This window comes from Equus quagga, chromosome 5 (genome assembly GCF_021613505.1).
Source record: "Equus quagga isolate Etosha38 chromosome 5, UCLA_HA_Equagga_1.0, whole genome shotgun sequence".
Lineage (NCBI taxonomy): Eukaryota > Metazoa > Chordata > Mammalia > Perissodactyla > Equidae > Equus > Equus quagga.
Window position 1 is genome coordinate 83,295,943 of NC_060271.1, and position 18,931 is coordinate 83,314,873.

The window sequence follows — 18,931 nt, forward strand, 5'->3', positions numbered from 1 at the left end:
GCAATATTACCAAGCAGAGCAGGTCAAAGAGCGACTTGCACGTTAGCCATCAGGGGCTGTGGAAAGGGCGGTCGCTGCTCCACTCCGGACACTTGCTGTCGTTCTGGATGTAGACCAAAGGTTGCCAGAGCTTCGGATTTTCTTTAAGCTGGAAATTGGCTCAAAAGTTTTAAAACAATATTGCATGCCAAGCAAAACATATTTTCAGGAAGTTTTTGACCTGTTTCTAACCCTTCACATACTGTGAAAAATACTTTCGAGAACATCTATTGTACAAATTCCTGGAAACTCACCCTTTTGCGTGAGAAGAATAATGAGTACCTAATGCAAAGGGCTATTTTTAGGCTTAAATGAGATAATATGTAAAAGTGCCTAATAAAGTATATGCTCTTGTATAGATATTCAATAAATTTTAACTTCCTCTCTTCTTTTCCTCTTTCCTACCTTTTTTTGGTTTTATTTTGTTTTCTTCCCAGGAAGATTGGCCCTGATCTAACATCTGTTGCCAATCTTCCTGCTTTTGCTTGAGGAAGATTGTCATTGAGCCAATCTTCCTCTATTTTACATGGGACGCTGCCACAGCATGGCTTGACAAGCAGTGCTAGGTCCGCGCCCAAGATCTGAACCTGCAAACCACAGGCTGCTGAAGCAGAGTGTGTGAACCCAACCACTAGATCACCAGGCCGGCCCTATCCTCTTTCCTACCCTTTTAATTGAGAGAAGGGGTTATTTGATTTACTGGGGGAATCTATGAAAAGAAAAAGATGCATTCTTATTGATAAAAATGCCATTTTGTTAATCAAACTCCATGTCACCCAAGTCAATATGTTCCACACATTGAGGCCTTTCTCCAGTATAGATCTCTGTAGACTTGCTTAAACCCAGATGAGGCTGACTTTTAATTTGTAGTTGGATTTTTGTATAAAAATGATATTCCAAACAGGTTTAAGAATGCTTGAATACAGATTTTTCTCTTTAATGATTTAAAACATTGTCTCACATTTTATTTGTACCCTAAACTTATTTACAAATAGTTTGTTGGACAAGATAAAGCTTTGACCTGGTTTTTATCTGAATTATTGTGAATTTTGCGTCCAATTCTATACCATGGTGTGCTGTTTCCTACATTCTCTAAAGCAGCCACAAGCCCACATGTTCCCAAGACAAGTCTTTTCCCAAATCATCAACAACCCTGTTGTCACTCATCAATCATGGTCTGTGGGCCAGTATAACCAAGAGAGATACTGGATTTGGAGCTTAAGTCTCAAGTTCAAGTTTATTTCTCTTTAAGATCTGCTTAAATGTGTACAAGTTATTTAAATCCTAAATAACTCATTCTTCATCTGTGAAATGGGTAAATGAGTACTACTCTCACAAGGTTATTGTGATGGCCAAACGAGATACAATTTGCAAAATTATCATGTCAACTACAGGGTTAAACCAAGACGTGTACTGCTCTGAGTGGGAGGGACGGTGGGTAATTGGGATGGTGGCCCCAACAGAGCTTTGTTGGTGGCAGTGACTTGACTAAGAGTGAGATTCACTCTTTGTTTCATCCTCATTTCCACGGAGTAGCCCCACCAAGTGTCACAGGGTCCCCTCCCTCATTACTTCATCCCTTACATCTGCACAGCATATGTAATCAAAAACAGACAGGAAAAATGGTTTGTTAATGTTATTGACAGCAGTACAATAACAGTAACTAATGTTTATTGAGCATTTCCTATGTTGTAGGCATGAAGCTAAGCACTAGACACATATGGAATCAATCTGTTAATACTTAGAATATCCCTATGTGGTGGCTATTATAATCCCCAGTTTACAAATGAAGAAACTGGAGTTAGCAAAGGGCAGTCTCTTGCCCAAGGCCGTTCACTAACACATGGTGGAGGCAGGACTCCAACCCTGGCAACACCAAAGCAAGACCACATCACTGGGACAGCAGCATGGAATACAGTGTTTCCAGGAAGACAGTTTTCCAGATAACTGAGATAAACGCTTCAAGTGCCAAAGTTATTTCTGAGAGAAAAAGCCACTTTTTTCCATCATTTCTGAGTATGGTCTTTGCTATGAAGATAACATCAAAGTCTTTTTTTCCCTCTTTTTTTGATGGAGGGGTCTTGAATATTATCCACTCGAACTGCCTAAATCTTCAAGTGACATGACTGACACAAACAAAGCTCCTTTGGACATGATATAAATCAACAATATCCCAAGGGCCGTGGTGATGTGTAGGAACTTCTGTACACTAAACGGCTACATATACTCAGGGTCCACTTCATTTTAAGTATCTTTATTTTTTGTTCGTTTCATGGTTTTCTTTCTTTCCACTTACTTTCAGGTTGTCAGGTGTCACTTGCACTGGTGAGCAAGAATGTGCCTTTCAGTAAACAGCCGTTTCACACCTTTGGCTATGCTGCTTGTAATTTGCTATGAGCTTGGAAACCAGGTAACTCTCTAAGATTGGGTGTTAAGTAAATCCTGAGCAAGGACCTAAGAAGAAGTCTTACGGGCGAAGTGCATAAGATTTTATGAAGAGATGCTACGTCCATCTCAGCTTCCCTAATGGCTATCAGCTGTATGTTGGATAATTGAAATTTTCGGAGAAATGAATGCCATATAAGCGAGGAGTTGAATACTTTTAGAGACACAGATCCCAAAGAAAGGCTTAAGTCAGACTTCCAGATAAATCTGTTCCCTCTCCTAGGTCCCCTGCAGCAGCTCTTAGAGCTAGTCAACTCCACCTGCTTTCCTTGCCTTAGTCTCTCCTGTCTTCTCTATAAGCATAGTCAAATCATCCGTCACCCTTTTACTTCACTTGTCATTTTCCAGCTGGAAAATAGCAAATTTGATCATTCATACAGAAAGAGCGTCTGTTGCTAACCCCTCAAGCTGGTATACTGGTTTCATTTCTTGCAGCCAAACATTCAGTAACATGTGTTTATATGTATATCTTTTCCTTTATATTAGTAATAAGTGGGTCATTAAAGGCTGTATAATGAGAGAATGCGGTTTTCTGGCCTGATAAGTCCTTGAGCTTCATTACCAAATTCATCTTACATGTCAGCCATTAAATAGCATGGCATTTTCCTCTCTCATCCATGCAGTATCATTTAATTTAATCTAAATGAAGTTTTCTCTGTGGCCATAATCATCATCATCTTCACTGCTACTACTATCAAGAAGCATTTATTACCTGCTGCAATGCATATGGTGCCATATTCAGGATGGTTCTGCACAACGCCATCATCATGGCTCTCGTCCATGGGAAGCCTCAAAGTACAAAGGGATTATTGAAAATAGTGATATTTGAGTTCAAGTCCAGACCTTACCACTGAATAGATGGAGCACCACGTTTTCTTTCCCTGGGCCATGCCTCTTCTGAAAATATGAGAGATAACTGCATTCTCTCTAAGATCCTGTCACACTGGATTGTCAGGTCCTGTTCCAGATTCAGCTGCAGTCATTTTAAGTGGGAGGAGTGGAGAGGATTGGTCTGGAACTTTAAACAGGTAGCTACGTCAAGAGAAATGAGTGACCCCTGGGTCTCAGATGCCAGTTGTCTATCCTGAACATTGTTTCTTTCCCTGGCCTCAACCTGGTTTCTCTACGTTCTCAATATCTTCTGCCAGTCTTACTCCAATCTCTGCTTCTGACTTTGGCTGTCTTCCAATTTTCTCCAACTCCTGGCCTTTTTATCCAGGTGACAACACACACCAGGCCCTCAACCTCTATTCTTTTTCTTCTCCCAGCCCACACAGAAGCTGTGCCCCAATTAGAACATTAGCCTTGGATGGTCTTAAGAGGAAAATCCTGAGCACCTCATGCCCTATTCTGGGGACTATGTCTGAGCCCCTTGAAAGAGGGCTGAGATAGAGCCTGAAGATAGGTTGCCAGTGAGCATCCTGAGAACTGAGGACTGAGGCTCATCATATAGGAAACTATCTTGTGCAAAGAATGAGAGGGAATGGGAAGAAGAACCCAAAATGATTTCAAAGAGAATAAACGATGAAATTCAGAGAAATGCAGAGCAGTCTAGATGGTGATCATGGAAACAGAAGTGGAAGCAAAAACTCAAAAGTCATGCCTGGATTGGGCTGGATACACACAGGAACAAAGGAGAGGTGAGCAGTAGGATGGGGACAGGGTGAGACTCTAGTGGGATCTAGAAAGGAGTTCTACGATTTATGCCCTGAAATGTGTCCATGGCAGATGCCCATCACATCCTCTCCCAGCCTGTGTATTAATTAGACTGAATCAAAAGGCATAAAATTAGACAGGTAGGCCAGATATATAAACAATAACTGGATAATCCCTCTAATAATTATAGTTATTAGTATTGGCCTTTCATGAAGTTGTGCTAAGTGCTTGACATGCCTATTTTCTCATGGGACCTTCCAAACTAACCTTTTTTGTTATTATGGTAAAATATGCGTTACATAAGATTTACCGCTTTAATCATTTTTAAGTGTACAATTCAGTGGCGTTAAGCACATTTGCAATGTTGTGTAACTATCACCACTATCCATTTCCAGAACTTTTTCATCATCCCAAACAGAATCTCTGCAGCCGTTAAACACGAACTCCCATTCCTCCCTCCCTCCAAACCCTGGTAACCACTCTTCTGCTTTCTGTCTCTATGACCCAACTACCTTTTAAGGGTAGCCATAAAAACGGAGTTACATATTACCTGGGAGTGAAGTTCTAAGGTCTTCCCGTTAGGCAAAAACCACAAACATTCTAAATTCTGCCTGAAAATACCTGAGGAAGAAAGGTGCTATCATAGTGAGGGGTATACCATTTCTAAGTCAGTATGACCCAGCGGTTTTACCACTTTCACTGTTTAATTGAGTCCCAGATGAAGTAGCAGCTTATACACTTAGGATCCTGTTGTACAAAAGTAGGTACTGTTTCTTTAAACAGTGGAAACACACTAGGTTTGTTGACATTATAAGAGGACCTCTGGAATTAAGATGAAAGAATTAAGACCAAATGAAGGAAGAACAGATTCATATTTCCATTTCACATTTTCCTGGTGAAATACTCACTGCGTGAAACATTAGAATCATTTTTGCAATTTGAATTAGTTTTCTCTCCCTTTCCTCTTTTAACAAATGCATAGTGCAGAATTCTTGTACCCTGAGTATATATGATATAATTCCTTTCTATTATTATCCTCTTTATAAGAATGAGGCACAGAGAAGTTAAGGAACTTGCCTAAATTCACAAAGATTTATAAGTAATTGTGGTTGTACCTTTAAGTACTACCCAATGACTGTCAGTCAAATGGTTATTTCTTTCAAGAAAATTAGACATTTTTCAATATTAATTTTTCCTTTTCTTTTTAATATTAATCAAAGGGTCTATTGACCAGGAAAGCTCATAAGCGGCATTTTTGAGGGTTACTCTAAAATTTCACATCCATTTTCTCAAACTACACAATATGTAAATCTCTGGACTCTAGGGGCCAATTTTAAGTTGGTTTCAAATACCACGGAACACATAAATCTTCCTCCTCCCTTCCTTATCCCCCTCAACCCATAATCTACTCACTCCTTGACCTCCCCACAAGAAGCATGACTGCCTTAAATTTAGAGTTTTCCTTTCCATTAAACAATGCACAGTTTTGACCCTAATCATATTTCAGAGACGGAGTCAATCAGCAAGCTTGCTTACTGCCTCAGGTGAGAGGCAGCCGACAAGGACATAAACTACAAGGGAGACACCATTGACTGGAAGTTGGAAGTTGGAACTTTCAGGAATGATTTAGGGATGCAGACCAGTTTTACTTATTTGAACTAGCAGAGGGGAAGGTCAGGCCAAAACCATGAAAAACATCTAGATAAGGAAATATTTTTGAAGAAATGTTGTTTTACGACTCCCAAATACCCACAATAATTTAAGTTTGTCTCAGAGTTTTTCCATTCATCCTATTGCTGACTAAAGGCTCTTAAAAACTTGCTCTGGGGAACAGAGACTAGCTTCTACTAATTAGCATAACTATTATAAATAAACGTAAGTTATTCAAGTGCTCGAAAACAATCTTTTTCTAGGTAATCATGTTTACACCACTAATTTGTATTTCTTGTAAGAAAAGAGCATGCTGAGTGAAGGTAAATTTTAGCCAAAAGTAATGTAGTTTCCCCTCCACATCATAATTAACTTTACCCAACACATTAGCCTTGATCCAAGTTTCAATTATGTTATAGCCACAGTAACACAAATAAACATATGATAAATGAAATAGCGAAATTCACTTTCATAAAATAATGATTTTTTTTCCTGGAGGAAAATAAAACAAAAAGAAAAGTGGTTTTTCTTTTCTTTTGTACATACCATAGTATGTATAAAATGCATAGAGTTAATGGTTAAAAAAATAAAACTCCTTTCCAAAGCAAGAATCTTATCTTAAACCAAAATGGGAACAATATAAGAGAGTTTAAGCATATTCATTATTTTCCCATTTGGAGAAGTCCTCTCTTTCATATTATTTATTCTATTTTCAAATGCCATGCTCCAAACAGAAATGTGATTTTCACTGACGCTCTTCAACCTCATCAGGCTACCCAACCCCCCTCCTCTTCCTTCCTAAATTTAATTAAAACCAGCATTCAGCCATACTGGAGAGAAACCCTATTTACATAACACAAAGAAAAACAATTTTTAAAAGCCCACATTAATCATGAGCTTTAAGGAAAGTCACCATAAATAGGATGTATCTAGCTGAGCGACAAGCTCCAGCCACTTAAGAAAAATATGTCTCTCCAGCCAACGGGATACCAGTGTTACTGAAGAACATAGCTCTTTTGTTCCACAAATTCCTCAGTTTTAGAAGAAGTTGCATGATTTGCCTCCGCTGATAGAATAATACATATTCGAAGTTGCCTCATCTACTTATATAATCTGGTAAAAGCTGAGTTTTACTTTATAGTGTTGCCAGTAGAAGAAGGAAAATCGAGTACCCACTATGTGCCAGGCAAAATGTCAGCACCCTGAAGACATTTCTTCTTTCAATAGTCCTGGCAGCACCAGGAAGTTGCCCGTTTTCTCACCTTGAACTTGAACTTTTAACCCAGAGAGGTCCTAATGTCCCAGAGCTTCCTACCTACATACCCACAGAGATGCAGGCACATATTTAAGAAAATCGGACACCTACTGTCTCCTTCCACATTACACACCTACTTCTTTCATGGCTGTTCCATTTCAACCACTCCACTAAGCAACATTTTGATTAAAATGAACAGAAAACTATAGAAAGATTGCCAAAGGCGGATACCTTAAATGGGTGACCAAAGCGTTAAGAAGAGTCCAGATTAATCAAGATTGTTACAGAAGGCTGTCTGATGAGCAGAGATCAGAATTATCCATGATCAAAGAATTCACCTAGTCACTCTCTGCCTCACTTTACCTCAAATATAAAAAGGTAATAACATGGCCTATATAATCTCCCCAAAAAAGCAGGAGGAAAAGTTATATAATTATCATAGATGACTATGTTTGCCAAAGATAAAAGAGGAAAAAATATAAATCATTGGATTTTTACAATAAGCCAGCCCTTTGTAGATTTTATATATGTTTTCTTAATCTGCCCCAAACGGGTGAGATGGGTGTACTCATCTGCGTTTTATAGATAAAGAATCTAAAGCAAAGAGAGTTTAAACCTTTGACCAAAGTCACACACCTAATAGATGTAGAGCCAAGATTTTAATCCAGAATTGTCTTATTCCATTTCTCCACCTACACCTGCTCCTCCTCTCCCCAGAGGTGGTCCCGCATAGAGTCGTTATGGTGACATGACGGAGCTGTACCATGTGAAGTGGATGGGCAGCCCTCGATTCTATTGCTGACTCTTATCTGTGATCTACGCTTCCTCTGTATCCTAAAATGCCATGAATATACTGTCAGGTTCCTTGACATCTCGCTGGATATAAACTCCAAAACAGCAGGGATTATTTATTTATTTAACCGTTCTTTTGTTTACTGACACACCCCAAGCACTGAGAACAGCATCAGGCGTGTGGTAGGTGCTTGATAAATTTTTGTTGAATGGATTTAGTGAATGAACTCCTGTTCTGCCTGAGTTCCACGATAGTTGTTCTCTCTGATCACCCAGCTGTGCACAGGCTGACCTTGCCCTTTTCTGGAAATGATGTGGGCTCCACCATACAGTTATGTCTCTAGAGCCTTGGTAACCAGACGAGTTGGAAAATAACTTATTATTATTCCTTGGAGATTATACAGACACCAACAGCCTGAAAATTGGGAGAAGCCCCCACAAAATTGCACGAGATCACTCCTGTTGAAGACCAGGCTACTCGCCATGGTGTCTCCTGCCCAGACCTCATGGATTCCTGGGATTTCTTCATGACCCTTCAGGGACACTGGGTGTGGGGGCAGGGGTAGCGGTATGTCAGCCACTGCTGGGTTTGCTTTCCTACTTCATCCTGGCCAATTCCAATCCCAAGCCACTTACTCTTCCTCACCTTATTTTTGGATATATATGTGTGTCAGTCAGCCTCCACTCTGCCAGCAGTTCTGGATTTTGCATTTCCAAAGCCCATTCCAGTGGGGCAGAACTCCATAGGTTTCCCAAAGCAGATCCTGAGTTGTCCTCCCACTTGTTTTTTTTATTTATTTATTTTTTTGAGGAAGATTAGCCCTGAGCTAACATCTGCCAATCCTCCTCTTTTTCCTGAGGAAGACTGGCCTTGAGCTAACATCCATGCCCATCTTCCTCTATTTTATATGTGGGACGCCTACCACAGCATGGCTTGCCAAGTGGTGCCATGTCTGCAGCCGGGATCCGAGCCGGCAAACCCCAGGCCGCCAAAGCAGAATATGTGGACTTAACCGCTGCACCACCTGGCCTGCCCCCCGTCACTTGTTTTTAGTGGGTTCTTGTAATCTCTTTAATTACTGAAAATCAATGGAAAGTCAGTTTCTCAACAGACAACCTTGCAAAGTGGTAAGTTCCGGAGTCACAGATTCACACCTTGCTGATGAGATTTCAGTCACCTGACAGACGGGGATGCCTAGGTCTGGCAATATTGGACTGAAAAAAGGAGGAGACAGAAAACAATGTCTTGCCAGGCTTGCTTTCTCTCTTTTCCTTCACTTGAACGATTCACTCTACAATGTACCATTACTGAGAGCTCCCAAACCAAAGTCTTTGACTGGCCTTCACTTATTCTGAACAATATCATAGACCAGACTCAATTGCCCTTGCTGTTCCAATAACTATCTGTAAAATAATCTAAAAATCTCTTATTTGATACTGTTCTATGTATTGGTAACTTAGTCATTCTATCTGTGATGACTTGCATTCTTGATCTCTGAATCAGTAAGCTATTCCTCATTAGCCTCCCTCTTTCCCTCTTTCCCTCTTTCTAACCTTCCCTACAAATTCCATCCACCTTATTATGAACATTTAAGATGGTTGGGATTCTAAATTCAAGACTGTACTTGTTAATATTCATCAGCAGTCTTTGGGGACCATGTTTCCAATGCGATACAAGCTTCCCAAAGATGGAAGTATGTCAAAAATTTATGTATAGAAGTTAAGGAGCCCAGATGCTGCCTTGGGTAGTGTCACACATGTTCTGCCTCGTATAAGCATTATATAACTCACTTGGGGTCCAAAGACACCCTAAACTTAAATGCCTTCTCATATGACCCCTAAGCCCTAACAACAACAAATTACACCATCTTTGGAGAGCAGCTAAGTATCTGGAACCCCGAGCCTCCCCAAGCCTCCCTTTAAAACTTAGCCCATTATTTGTGATTCCAGTCAGCCTCTATTGCTCTCCTCTAATCTTCCTTCTCCCTGCTGTCAGCCAGCCAGCCAGCTACCAAGTGCCAAACTGCCGGGCATGAAGTCTGTCCTCTCAGTGCTGTCAGAGAGGCCTGTGTCAACTCTTTTCACTTTTTCAAATACACTTTGTATTTGATCGTCCAACATTTTTCAGTTTGCCAAGCACACATGTGTTTGCAATGAATAGTGGAGGTAAAAAGACCAAAGCTACTCAAGAAGGGAGGCTGATCTGACACAGACAAACTCTATTGTGGGCTATGCGTTTGGTTTTTCCTGACAATGTGCCATGTAGACTTACCACTTCCAGTCTGGAAAGCACAATTGATAAACAAAAGCATATGAATAGCTAGTGCTTAGCATGGAGCTTGGTACACAGTAATTGCTCAGTAAATACTCAATTTATGAATTCATGAATGTCAAAATATTTGACCAATTTGGCAGCCCACTAGGACCAAAGTTACATGCTATATTTGTCCAAAGAAGTGGTCTCCAAATTTTTGGGGGCTTTTCTTTGCTGAGGAAGATTCACCGTTAGCTAACTTCTGTGCCAATGTTCCTCTATTTTTTAATATGTGGCCCATCCAAACTTTTTGATTGGACCCCCAACCCATACAACGTTTGAGCAGGCAGCACTATATGTGCAACTGTACATAATATATCATGTTCTTTAGAAAGCTTATGAGGAATAACAGAAGTAGATGGGATTTTAAAAATATGTAAATATGTTCTGATATTGAAGCCAATATGTTAATTATCTTAAATAAATGGGAATGTCACACCAACAGAATAGCCTCAAAATTCAGTCGCTTCTGGAATTTCCAAATCAATGGAAACGAAATACATTGGAAATCTAAAGTATCAAATTGATTAAACATGCCATATTTTGTTTTGGACTGTTTTAAAGCTAGTACTTATATTATGAGGATGCCTGGAATTCTAAAACTTTACCTCAAACTAACTAATAAAATAATATTGTGAAATCTTAATTTAGAAAGGGCTAGGAAACTGACCATTTTCTTTGTTTCTATTTATTTGGTTCATCTCTTTAAACCACTAATTTTTTTAAGAAACAGAGGAGCAGAAAAAATAAAGCCTTTTTCAATTCAGTCTTTTTCCTTTTATGCTTTCCCAGTATATGTCAAACTAGCATTTTTTTGGTGGGGAGGAAGATTGGCTCTGAGCCACGTCTGTGACAATCTTCCTCTATTTTGTATGTAGGTTGCAACCACAGCACGACTTGATGAGCCATGTGTAGGCCTATGCCTGGGGTCAGAAACCGCAAACCCCAGGCTGCCAAGGTGGAATGTGCCAAACCCAGCCGCTACCCCACTGGGTTGGCCCAAAATCAGCTTTTAATTTTCTTTTAAGTATGGTGGAATTCACAGACAGCAGGAATTCACAGAGGAAGTGAGATGTCAAAAAGGGAGGAAATTGGCACACTGTCCCATGTCAGAGGGCTGCTGACTATTAACCAGTTCAAAAGCCAGACCACTCAGGGGTCCGTTGACCCAAACAGTTCAGAACTCCGTAGGTTGGTAGAACCGGAAGCACTTTTAAAGTCACTTGGACCAACATTTCCTTTCTACAGATCGAGGGGCTGAATTCCCGAGCAGTCAGTAAACACACTTATGGTAGAACGAGGACTAGAACTCAGAGGACTGATTCTCGATCCAATTCACCGAGCCATGCTGCCTAAGCAGTGACTTTCTAAAAAAATGTATCCATAATTACAAATTTTGTTTTTAAGATTGGCACCTGAGCTACCACCTGTTGCCAATCTTCTTTCTTCCCCTCCTTCTCCTCCTCCGTCTCCTCCTTCTTCTCCCACAAAGCCCCCCAGTATATAGTTGTAGATCCTAGTTGTGAGTGCCTCTGGTGGTGCCATGTGGGATGCTGCCTCAGCGTGGCCTGATGAGCGGTGCCGTGTCCCCGGCCGGGGCCGCCAAAGCAGAGTGCCCGAACTTAACCACTCAGCCACGGGGCCCACCCCCTACAACCCTACAAATTTTTTGAGTACCAGGCACTTTTCCAAGTGCTCTTAAGTCAGAGTTTAATTATCCCAACTACCCTATTACTTGTTATATTATTTTATTTTTTTCCTTTGCAGTGGCTACTTATTTACTTTTTCAGCCTTATTGGGGTATAATTGACACTTAAAATTGTAAAATATTTAAAGTGTACAGCATGATGATTTGATGTACATAAACACTGGGAAAGGATTCCTGCCATTGAGTTAACACATCCATCGCATTGGGTTGTATTGTTGTGTAGAGAGGAAGAAACCTAGGCATGGAGAAGTCAAGTAACTTGTCTAACATCGCACACGTGAGAGAGCCTGGATAGCCACTGCTTATCTCATCACTTCACTCTCAGAAAAAGAAGGAAAAATTTCCAAATTATGACCAAGTCAAAATTATATAAAAATGGGCTGTCAAACTAGCATTGTCATTGGCTAACATATTACAGAGTTACTTTTATTCCTTTCTGACTAGGCTCAAACAGTATCTGAATAAATTCATTCTTCACTTATTCACCAAGCATTGCTGGGGGACATTTGCATGCCAGAGATTGTGCCGAGCTGGGGAAGAGCAAGCACAGACTGTGGTGGGGTGCTATGTGCTGCTCCATCCCTGACTTTGAACTAGCAGTACAGAGCAAGTTGAGCCATCAGATGATGGTAAGACCTGATAACCTTCCTCCTTTTCCTCTCCATCATTGCCAGCAGAAGCTATGCTGGTGCTGGAGCAGGCACAGGTAAAATGTTGGTATCACCAAAGGTATTCACACAGACGTCTATTTGCCACCACCTCGGCTCCCTCTGAAAAAAATGGGAGCAAGGTTTCCTCTTGTGAGAACAGAATTACCTTTGATCTACTTCATCTTGCATCAAGGGTTTGGAATTGTCCTGTATTCAAAGAAATCTTCTACTCACAGATCAGTGCCAAAAATTCTATCCTTAGTGTTTACCTATTAACCTTAAAGCTTGATATAAATATTTGAGGTGAGGTGAGGTTTGAGTGTTCCCTTATCAACTACTCATTTATTCCTTAATTTGAATTTAAGAAGTGTGAAACTATTTCACAGGAGCATTTTAGCTTTCTCTTGGTCCCTGGGAGCCCAGAGTGAGAAGAAAGTGGAGAGGAACAGGGAAACAAGGCACCAAAGACTCTCACGGCTCATGGAAAATTGAGCCCAGGACTGTTAACTCAAGGGAAGCCATCTTTATCCCGAGGAGGACGATGTATTTCAGAAAACTAGAAAGTTTGTGTGATGGAGGTGTCTGTAGCAGAAAAGCAGCACAACAGAGCACCTTTCAAAATCAGGCATCTCCACTAGTGGGCTATTTCTGAAGTTGTTGGGTGTGTAATGGCTCTTCTTGTTTTTCCCCAAAAACACTATAATTAATTGGAGTGTTGATTCAGACTTTAATTATCACTTCAAATCATTCATATCAGTTGAGAAAACAAGAACCTATGGCGATTGAGTGACTTGCCTGTCTCCAGACTCTGAAACCAACACTTGTCCATGGTGTAAGTCTGCCTTCCATAAAATTGGCCGTGTAACTAGCGTGTGTGGCTTTGGGTGAGATCAAGAGCGGTGTGAGAAAGGACCTTCTAGTCACTGGGTCTCTCAACACCTGAAAAAGAGAATTAGAAGTTTTCTTTCACTATTGAGGATATTGAGGCCCAGAGAGATTAACTATCTATTCAAGTTCACAATGCAGCCAATAAGTAGTAGAGCCGAGAGATATCTGAACTTGGAGAGTTCTCTCCAAATCAATAGTCCGTGCTCTGTCTACCCTACCACAATGCTTCTGCCTAGGTGTCCTTTTGGTTTTCCCATCAGACATTAATTTGGGGCATATTTTCCTTTCTTAATCACATCTTTAATTAGAGTTAAATGGAATTTAATTCTTTCTTTTATCATGATTATCTAATAGATTTAGTGCCTAAGCGGGCTTTTCTAAAACACTTATTATGTTTTGTGTGTCCTGTTCAACATATCAAGAAGTTTTTAAAAATTTTTAAATATTTTAAAGTGCCTTTATCACTTTCCTGCCTGATGACCCTGCTGATGGTGGTCATTCACTATGTCTGGCTGCAGCGTTGACTGGAAATTCAAGCGGTAAGGAAGACAGTCATCTGAAGAGTCCAGGCATGTCCAGTATTGAGAAAAATGACTCAAGGCTCCGAGACGCCATCCATCATTTGCACTTTTGAAACCAAAGTTGCAAAATCTGCCAGTGGCACTTTCACTGAAATTCCACCTCTTCCCCTCCCACTGTCACATCTGCTTGTGTGACTCTGTTAGCCAAAACTTGGATGTCACAACCCGGCTCTGAGCAATACCATAACATAAACATGACCTTTGCTATCTAGTAGATTCAGAAAGATTAAAGAACATCATCAAGATCCCTATACTGTACTCCTCTACTTTCTGCAAGTACTCAGCATATTAAAAGAAGGCTGACATCATTATTTCAAGTAAATTTCATAATCGACTTCATGAAGAGTACTGATAAACAAGATCCCAATCTGTGATGTGCGCTTGTCCAAACATCTTATTATGTCAGAATAGGATAAGCCTTTCCCTAGTGTTTAAGGCAGAAAATACTGAAAAAAAATCAATTCCCCTTCCTCAAGCAACTGTTTCTTTTAGGCTCCCAGCACTGATGGCGCATCTCAGGGACCACTAGGAAGAGGATGAAGGAGGGACCCTGGGCCTCTCAGCATCCCTGAAAAGGGGCAGCTTCACCTGTCTTTACACTTGATGTTCAACATAAAATTTCCTTTGAAAAATGAATATGAGGGAAGGAGAGATGAGCAGGCAGAGACTGGAGGATTTTTAGGGCAGTGAAATTACTCTGTATGATACTGTAATGGTGGATACACGTCATTATCTGTTTGTGCAAACCCATGGAATGTATAACACCAAGAGTGAACCCTCATGTAAACTATGGACTTTGGGTGAAAATAATGTGTCAATAGGTAACAATGTAGGTTCATCAAATTTAATACTCTAGTGGGGGATGTTGATAATGAGGGAGGCTATATGTGTGTGGGGGCAGGGGGTATATGAGAAATCTCTGCATTTTCCCCTCAACTCTGCTATGAATCCAAAACTGGTCTTAAAAATAAAATCTATAAATAAAAAAGCATAGATATGAAAACTCCTAACAGTGCCTTGGAGTCTTCACCCCCCTAAGCAGTTAAATTGTACTTTTCTCATGCCTGAGTCTCATCTTTAATGCACTTAGCACTGTCCTATATTCATGCTCCATATGAAGAAACAGATGTTGGGCTGGCATATGGTGCCCACTCATAAATTTCTCTAACCCTTCCCTGGCGTATAAGTCACAAGCAATGATGGGTTCCGGTGACCAGGCGTCTTAGCTTCCCTGGAGGAACTCTGCAGCACTGGTCCCATTTGTTCACCTTGGGTGGGTGAGCCAGTGCTGTGGGTATCCATCCACTGACAGCAGGCTCAGATGGAGGCAGTGAGAGGCCAACAGGCTGGATCAGGCTCCGGGAGCTGCACCCAGCATCCCACCTGGGAAAGCCAAGGCTTCAGAAGCCTATGGTCCTCCATAGCCTGCAGGCGGTGATTGCAGTGACTAAGCCAAAGGTTCCAACTGCATGGGGTACTCAGAGCTGAGTTGTACTGAAGAAAGGAAGTGAACGGCAAAGAAGGGAGGGACCGATTTATAGATCATGATGTAAGCTGGCACAGATTAGATCATGGACACCCAGAAGTGTCTGTGAAGGTCAAAGGAAGGGCAACCTCCCCTGACTTAAAAATAAGAGTGTACTCTCACCCTCTCTTTCCCTTCTGAGGTCTGCCATGGCGCCAATGGGCTGAGTGCATATAAGCCTGTGTTTGCACATATTTTGATTTCATTGATTTGCTTTAGTCTTGTCTCCTGAACCATGTTACAAAGAATATGAGAACACAAAACACATTTGCTAAAACTTCCCCTCCTTTCTAAAGCACCCAGCACAAATTTGGGCACATACTATACATTTGCGAGTGTTATGGACTAAATGGCAGATTGAGTGCGACCATCACTGACTTTTCTCATATCAGCAGCTGCAACTAATACTGATGCTCCACTCCCCGCTGTGTTTACATAGTCACAATAGATAATTTGCTTTCACGTGCATTGCCTAAGCTGATAGATTATTATGCCTATTTTACAGAAAATACCACTGAAAGAATTGTTTAAAAGATTTTCCAAAGCCATAGAGATTTCAAATATAAAAGAAGGATAGAATTCATGTTTCCTGACTCATATTTCAGTTGTTGCTAGAGTTAACCTGAACTTTAATTCTAGGATAAGAGAATTGTCTTTCCTTTAAAAATGAGTTTCAGGAAGGTAAAAAGTCACATTTGTGTATTCTAGTAGTAGGGTAGTACTGTAAGTACTCTTGAAATTACGCTTGATTGTGAGTGTGGATCCCTATCTGTCCCTCTGTCTGTCCACTCGTCCATCTTGTTATGTGCCTCTTCTGTGCTGGGAGCTGACCCTGTGCGGTCCCATGAGAAGCTTGTCTAATGGTGGAGGGCTGAGAGGTGTATGCATAAATATAACAAATGTGTTACGTGCCAGAACAGTCTGTACAATCAGTGAGATCATGAAGGAGGATGCCTCCAACTCTGAATGAGCAATGGGGAAAAGGCTTCACAGGCAAGTGACCATTAGGCTGAATCTTGCAGGATGGAGAGGGAGAATGAAATAGAGTTTCAGGCAATGGAACAACATAAGCAAGAGGTGGAACATAAAAAACATGGCATTTTTGATGAACTGTGGGATTACCTCATCCTTCACTTTGATCTTTTCCTTCTTTACCTCTCAATTTTTCCTAAAATTCAATCAATCAGCAAAGATTTATTGGGCCAGATATTGCCATTCCTTTATATCCTACCCCAATTTCTTGTTACCTCACACCTGTATAACGGCAATTGCTTTTCTGCAGTAGGCCACATTCCCTGGTCATTCAACACTGATTCAGTGAGTAAAAGTGGATGTGAACTTATATGTGAGAGGCACTATGTTGGGTGCCATGCAAGGCATAAAACTGCATAAAGCAATAACCCTGTCTTCAAGGAGTTTGAATTCTTGTAGGGGAGACAAGAATGGTATGAAAATAACTATAATTTATGGCATGTTATGAGTGCTACATAAGAGGTGTGAAATAAATTATAGGCATTTGCACAGTGTGGAACTCCATTATGACATGATTCATTAGTACATGCATTTGGAGATACCATAAATCAGCTCTCGATACATACAGAGAGAATGAGTGACTCAATTAGGAGGAAGCCTTTTCTTTCCAGGTAAAGCCTAGATGGCAGAACTAAGACCAGGTCTCAAGTTCAGCCTCATCTTTAAAGGCATCATAGCTCTCCTCAAGATCCAACACAATGGGATTGTGGAAGCTGACACTGGAAGAGGTCAAAAGATGCTAGGGTCAAAATCCAACGAGTCATTATCAAAGGCAGTGTCGAAGTCGTATGTGGAGTTTTCCTATAACGTCACACACAGAAGGTGGGAGGAAAGAGCAGAACCAGACAACCAGTTGGGATAGGGAAGGTCGAGAGTGTTGAGCTGCAAAGGACCTAGGACATCTTCAGTGAAATTCACTCTAGCGCTCACTCTCACCTCCCCGTATGTGCTCATGGCTTCAGATAACTTCCTCTCTGAGCTCAGCTTTATATGTCTGCCTGCTCAGCCACTCTCTCTGAATATCTATTTCAATAACCTGAAGACTAGAGTCATCCTCCATCCCTCTAAATCTGCTCTCTTGTGTTCTCTAATTGAGAACACAGTTCCCTCTTCCTCCATGGCAAACTATCACCAGGTGATGTAAGTTTACCTCCGAATTATCCTTTGATTCCATCCACTTCTGTTCCATCTCTGTGGCCACCCCTCTGGTCTAGGAACACTGAACTACCATAGGTACCTCCTAACTGGTCGCCCCTAGCCACTTTGACTACTCCACAATCTATCTCCCACAGTGCTCTCAAAGTGATCTTTGTAAAATTGAAACATGCCTGTGTCACAATGACATTTTCATGTTTGCCTTTGCTTTGAGAATAAAGCCAAAATCATTTGTATGACCTCAAAGGTCTTGCTTAATCTAACTTAACCTGCCTCACTAATCTCTTTATCCGTCTTTCTCCCCAAGCTCCCTATAACCCAACCACAGCGGCTCCCCCTGATGTCAAACACTCCCTCCTGGTGCAAGGCACTGGGTCACACTGTTCCCTCAGGCTGGCACGGTCACCTCCTCCCTCCTGTGACTGTTTTAGTGACTTCTGTTTTACCCAGACCCATCTTTGAGATCTCAGCTCAAGTCTCACTGCCCTAGAAATGCTACTCTGCCCTCCATCTTTGCTCCTCATCTTCCATCAAGGATAGAGTCTTTGAATTCAAATTCTCCCAGGACTGTATTTCTTCTTTAGCACACTAATCTCAGTTTATAACTAAACATTTATCAGTATGATTATTTAGTTAACATCTGTCTTTCCATGCAGACTGTAATCTCTATGAGAGTAAGAGCTACGTCTGTTTTTTCTTCCCATTTTATGTCTAGTGACAATCACAGCACTTTGGCACGTTATAGGTGCCGACACACATATGTTAAGTAGATAATTGAAGCACAGGGCCATGCTAGCACAAGAAGGGGGAGAACAGAACAGCGTGAAGTGCAAATACAAACATATCCAAGAAGGGGTGTGCAAACTACAGCCTTCTTTTGAAAGAGGTCCTGGTTTTCTTCCCGTCATCATCTTTTGTCATAAACATAGTTCCTGAAAGGTTATGTTGAGAGTGAACCCCTGACAGCCATGTTCTATCAGACATTTCAATATATGAATTATGATTCCTGGATATGATTGTGACCAAGATGTTGCTAAACCCAGCCGATGGGGAGTCATGGGTTCTGGTACTTAACAGGGAGAATAGAAGCGATGGAGGCATAGGCTGCCAACGCTCCATTTAACTGTTTCTTCACCTGAACCCCAAGGACCTGAAAAGATACTTCTTTTGTAGCAGCTTATTCTTTTATATAAAATGATCCATGTTGGCTGTAGGTAATTCAAACAATAGAAACGATAATA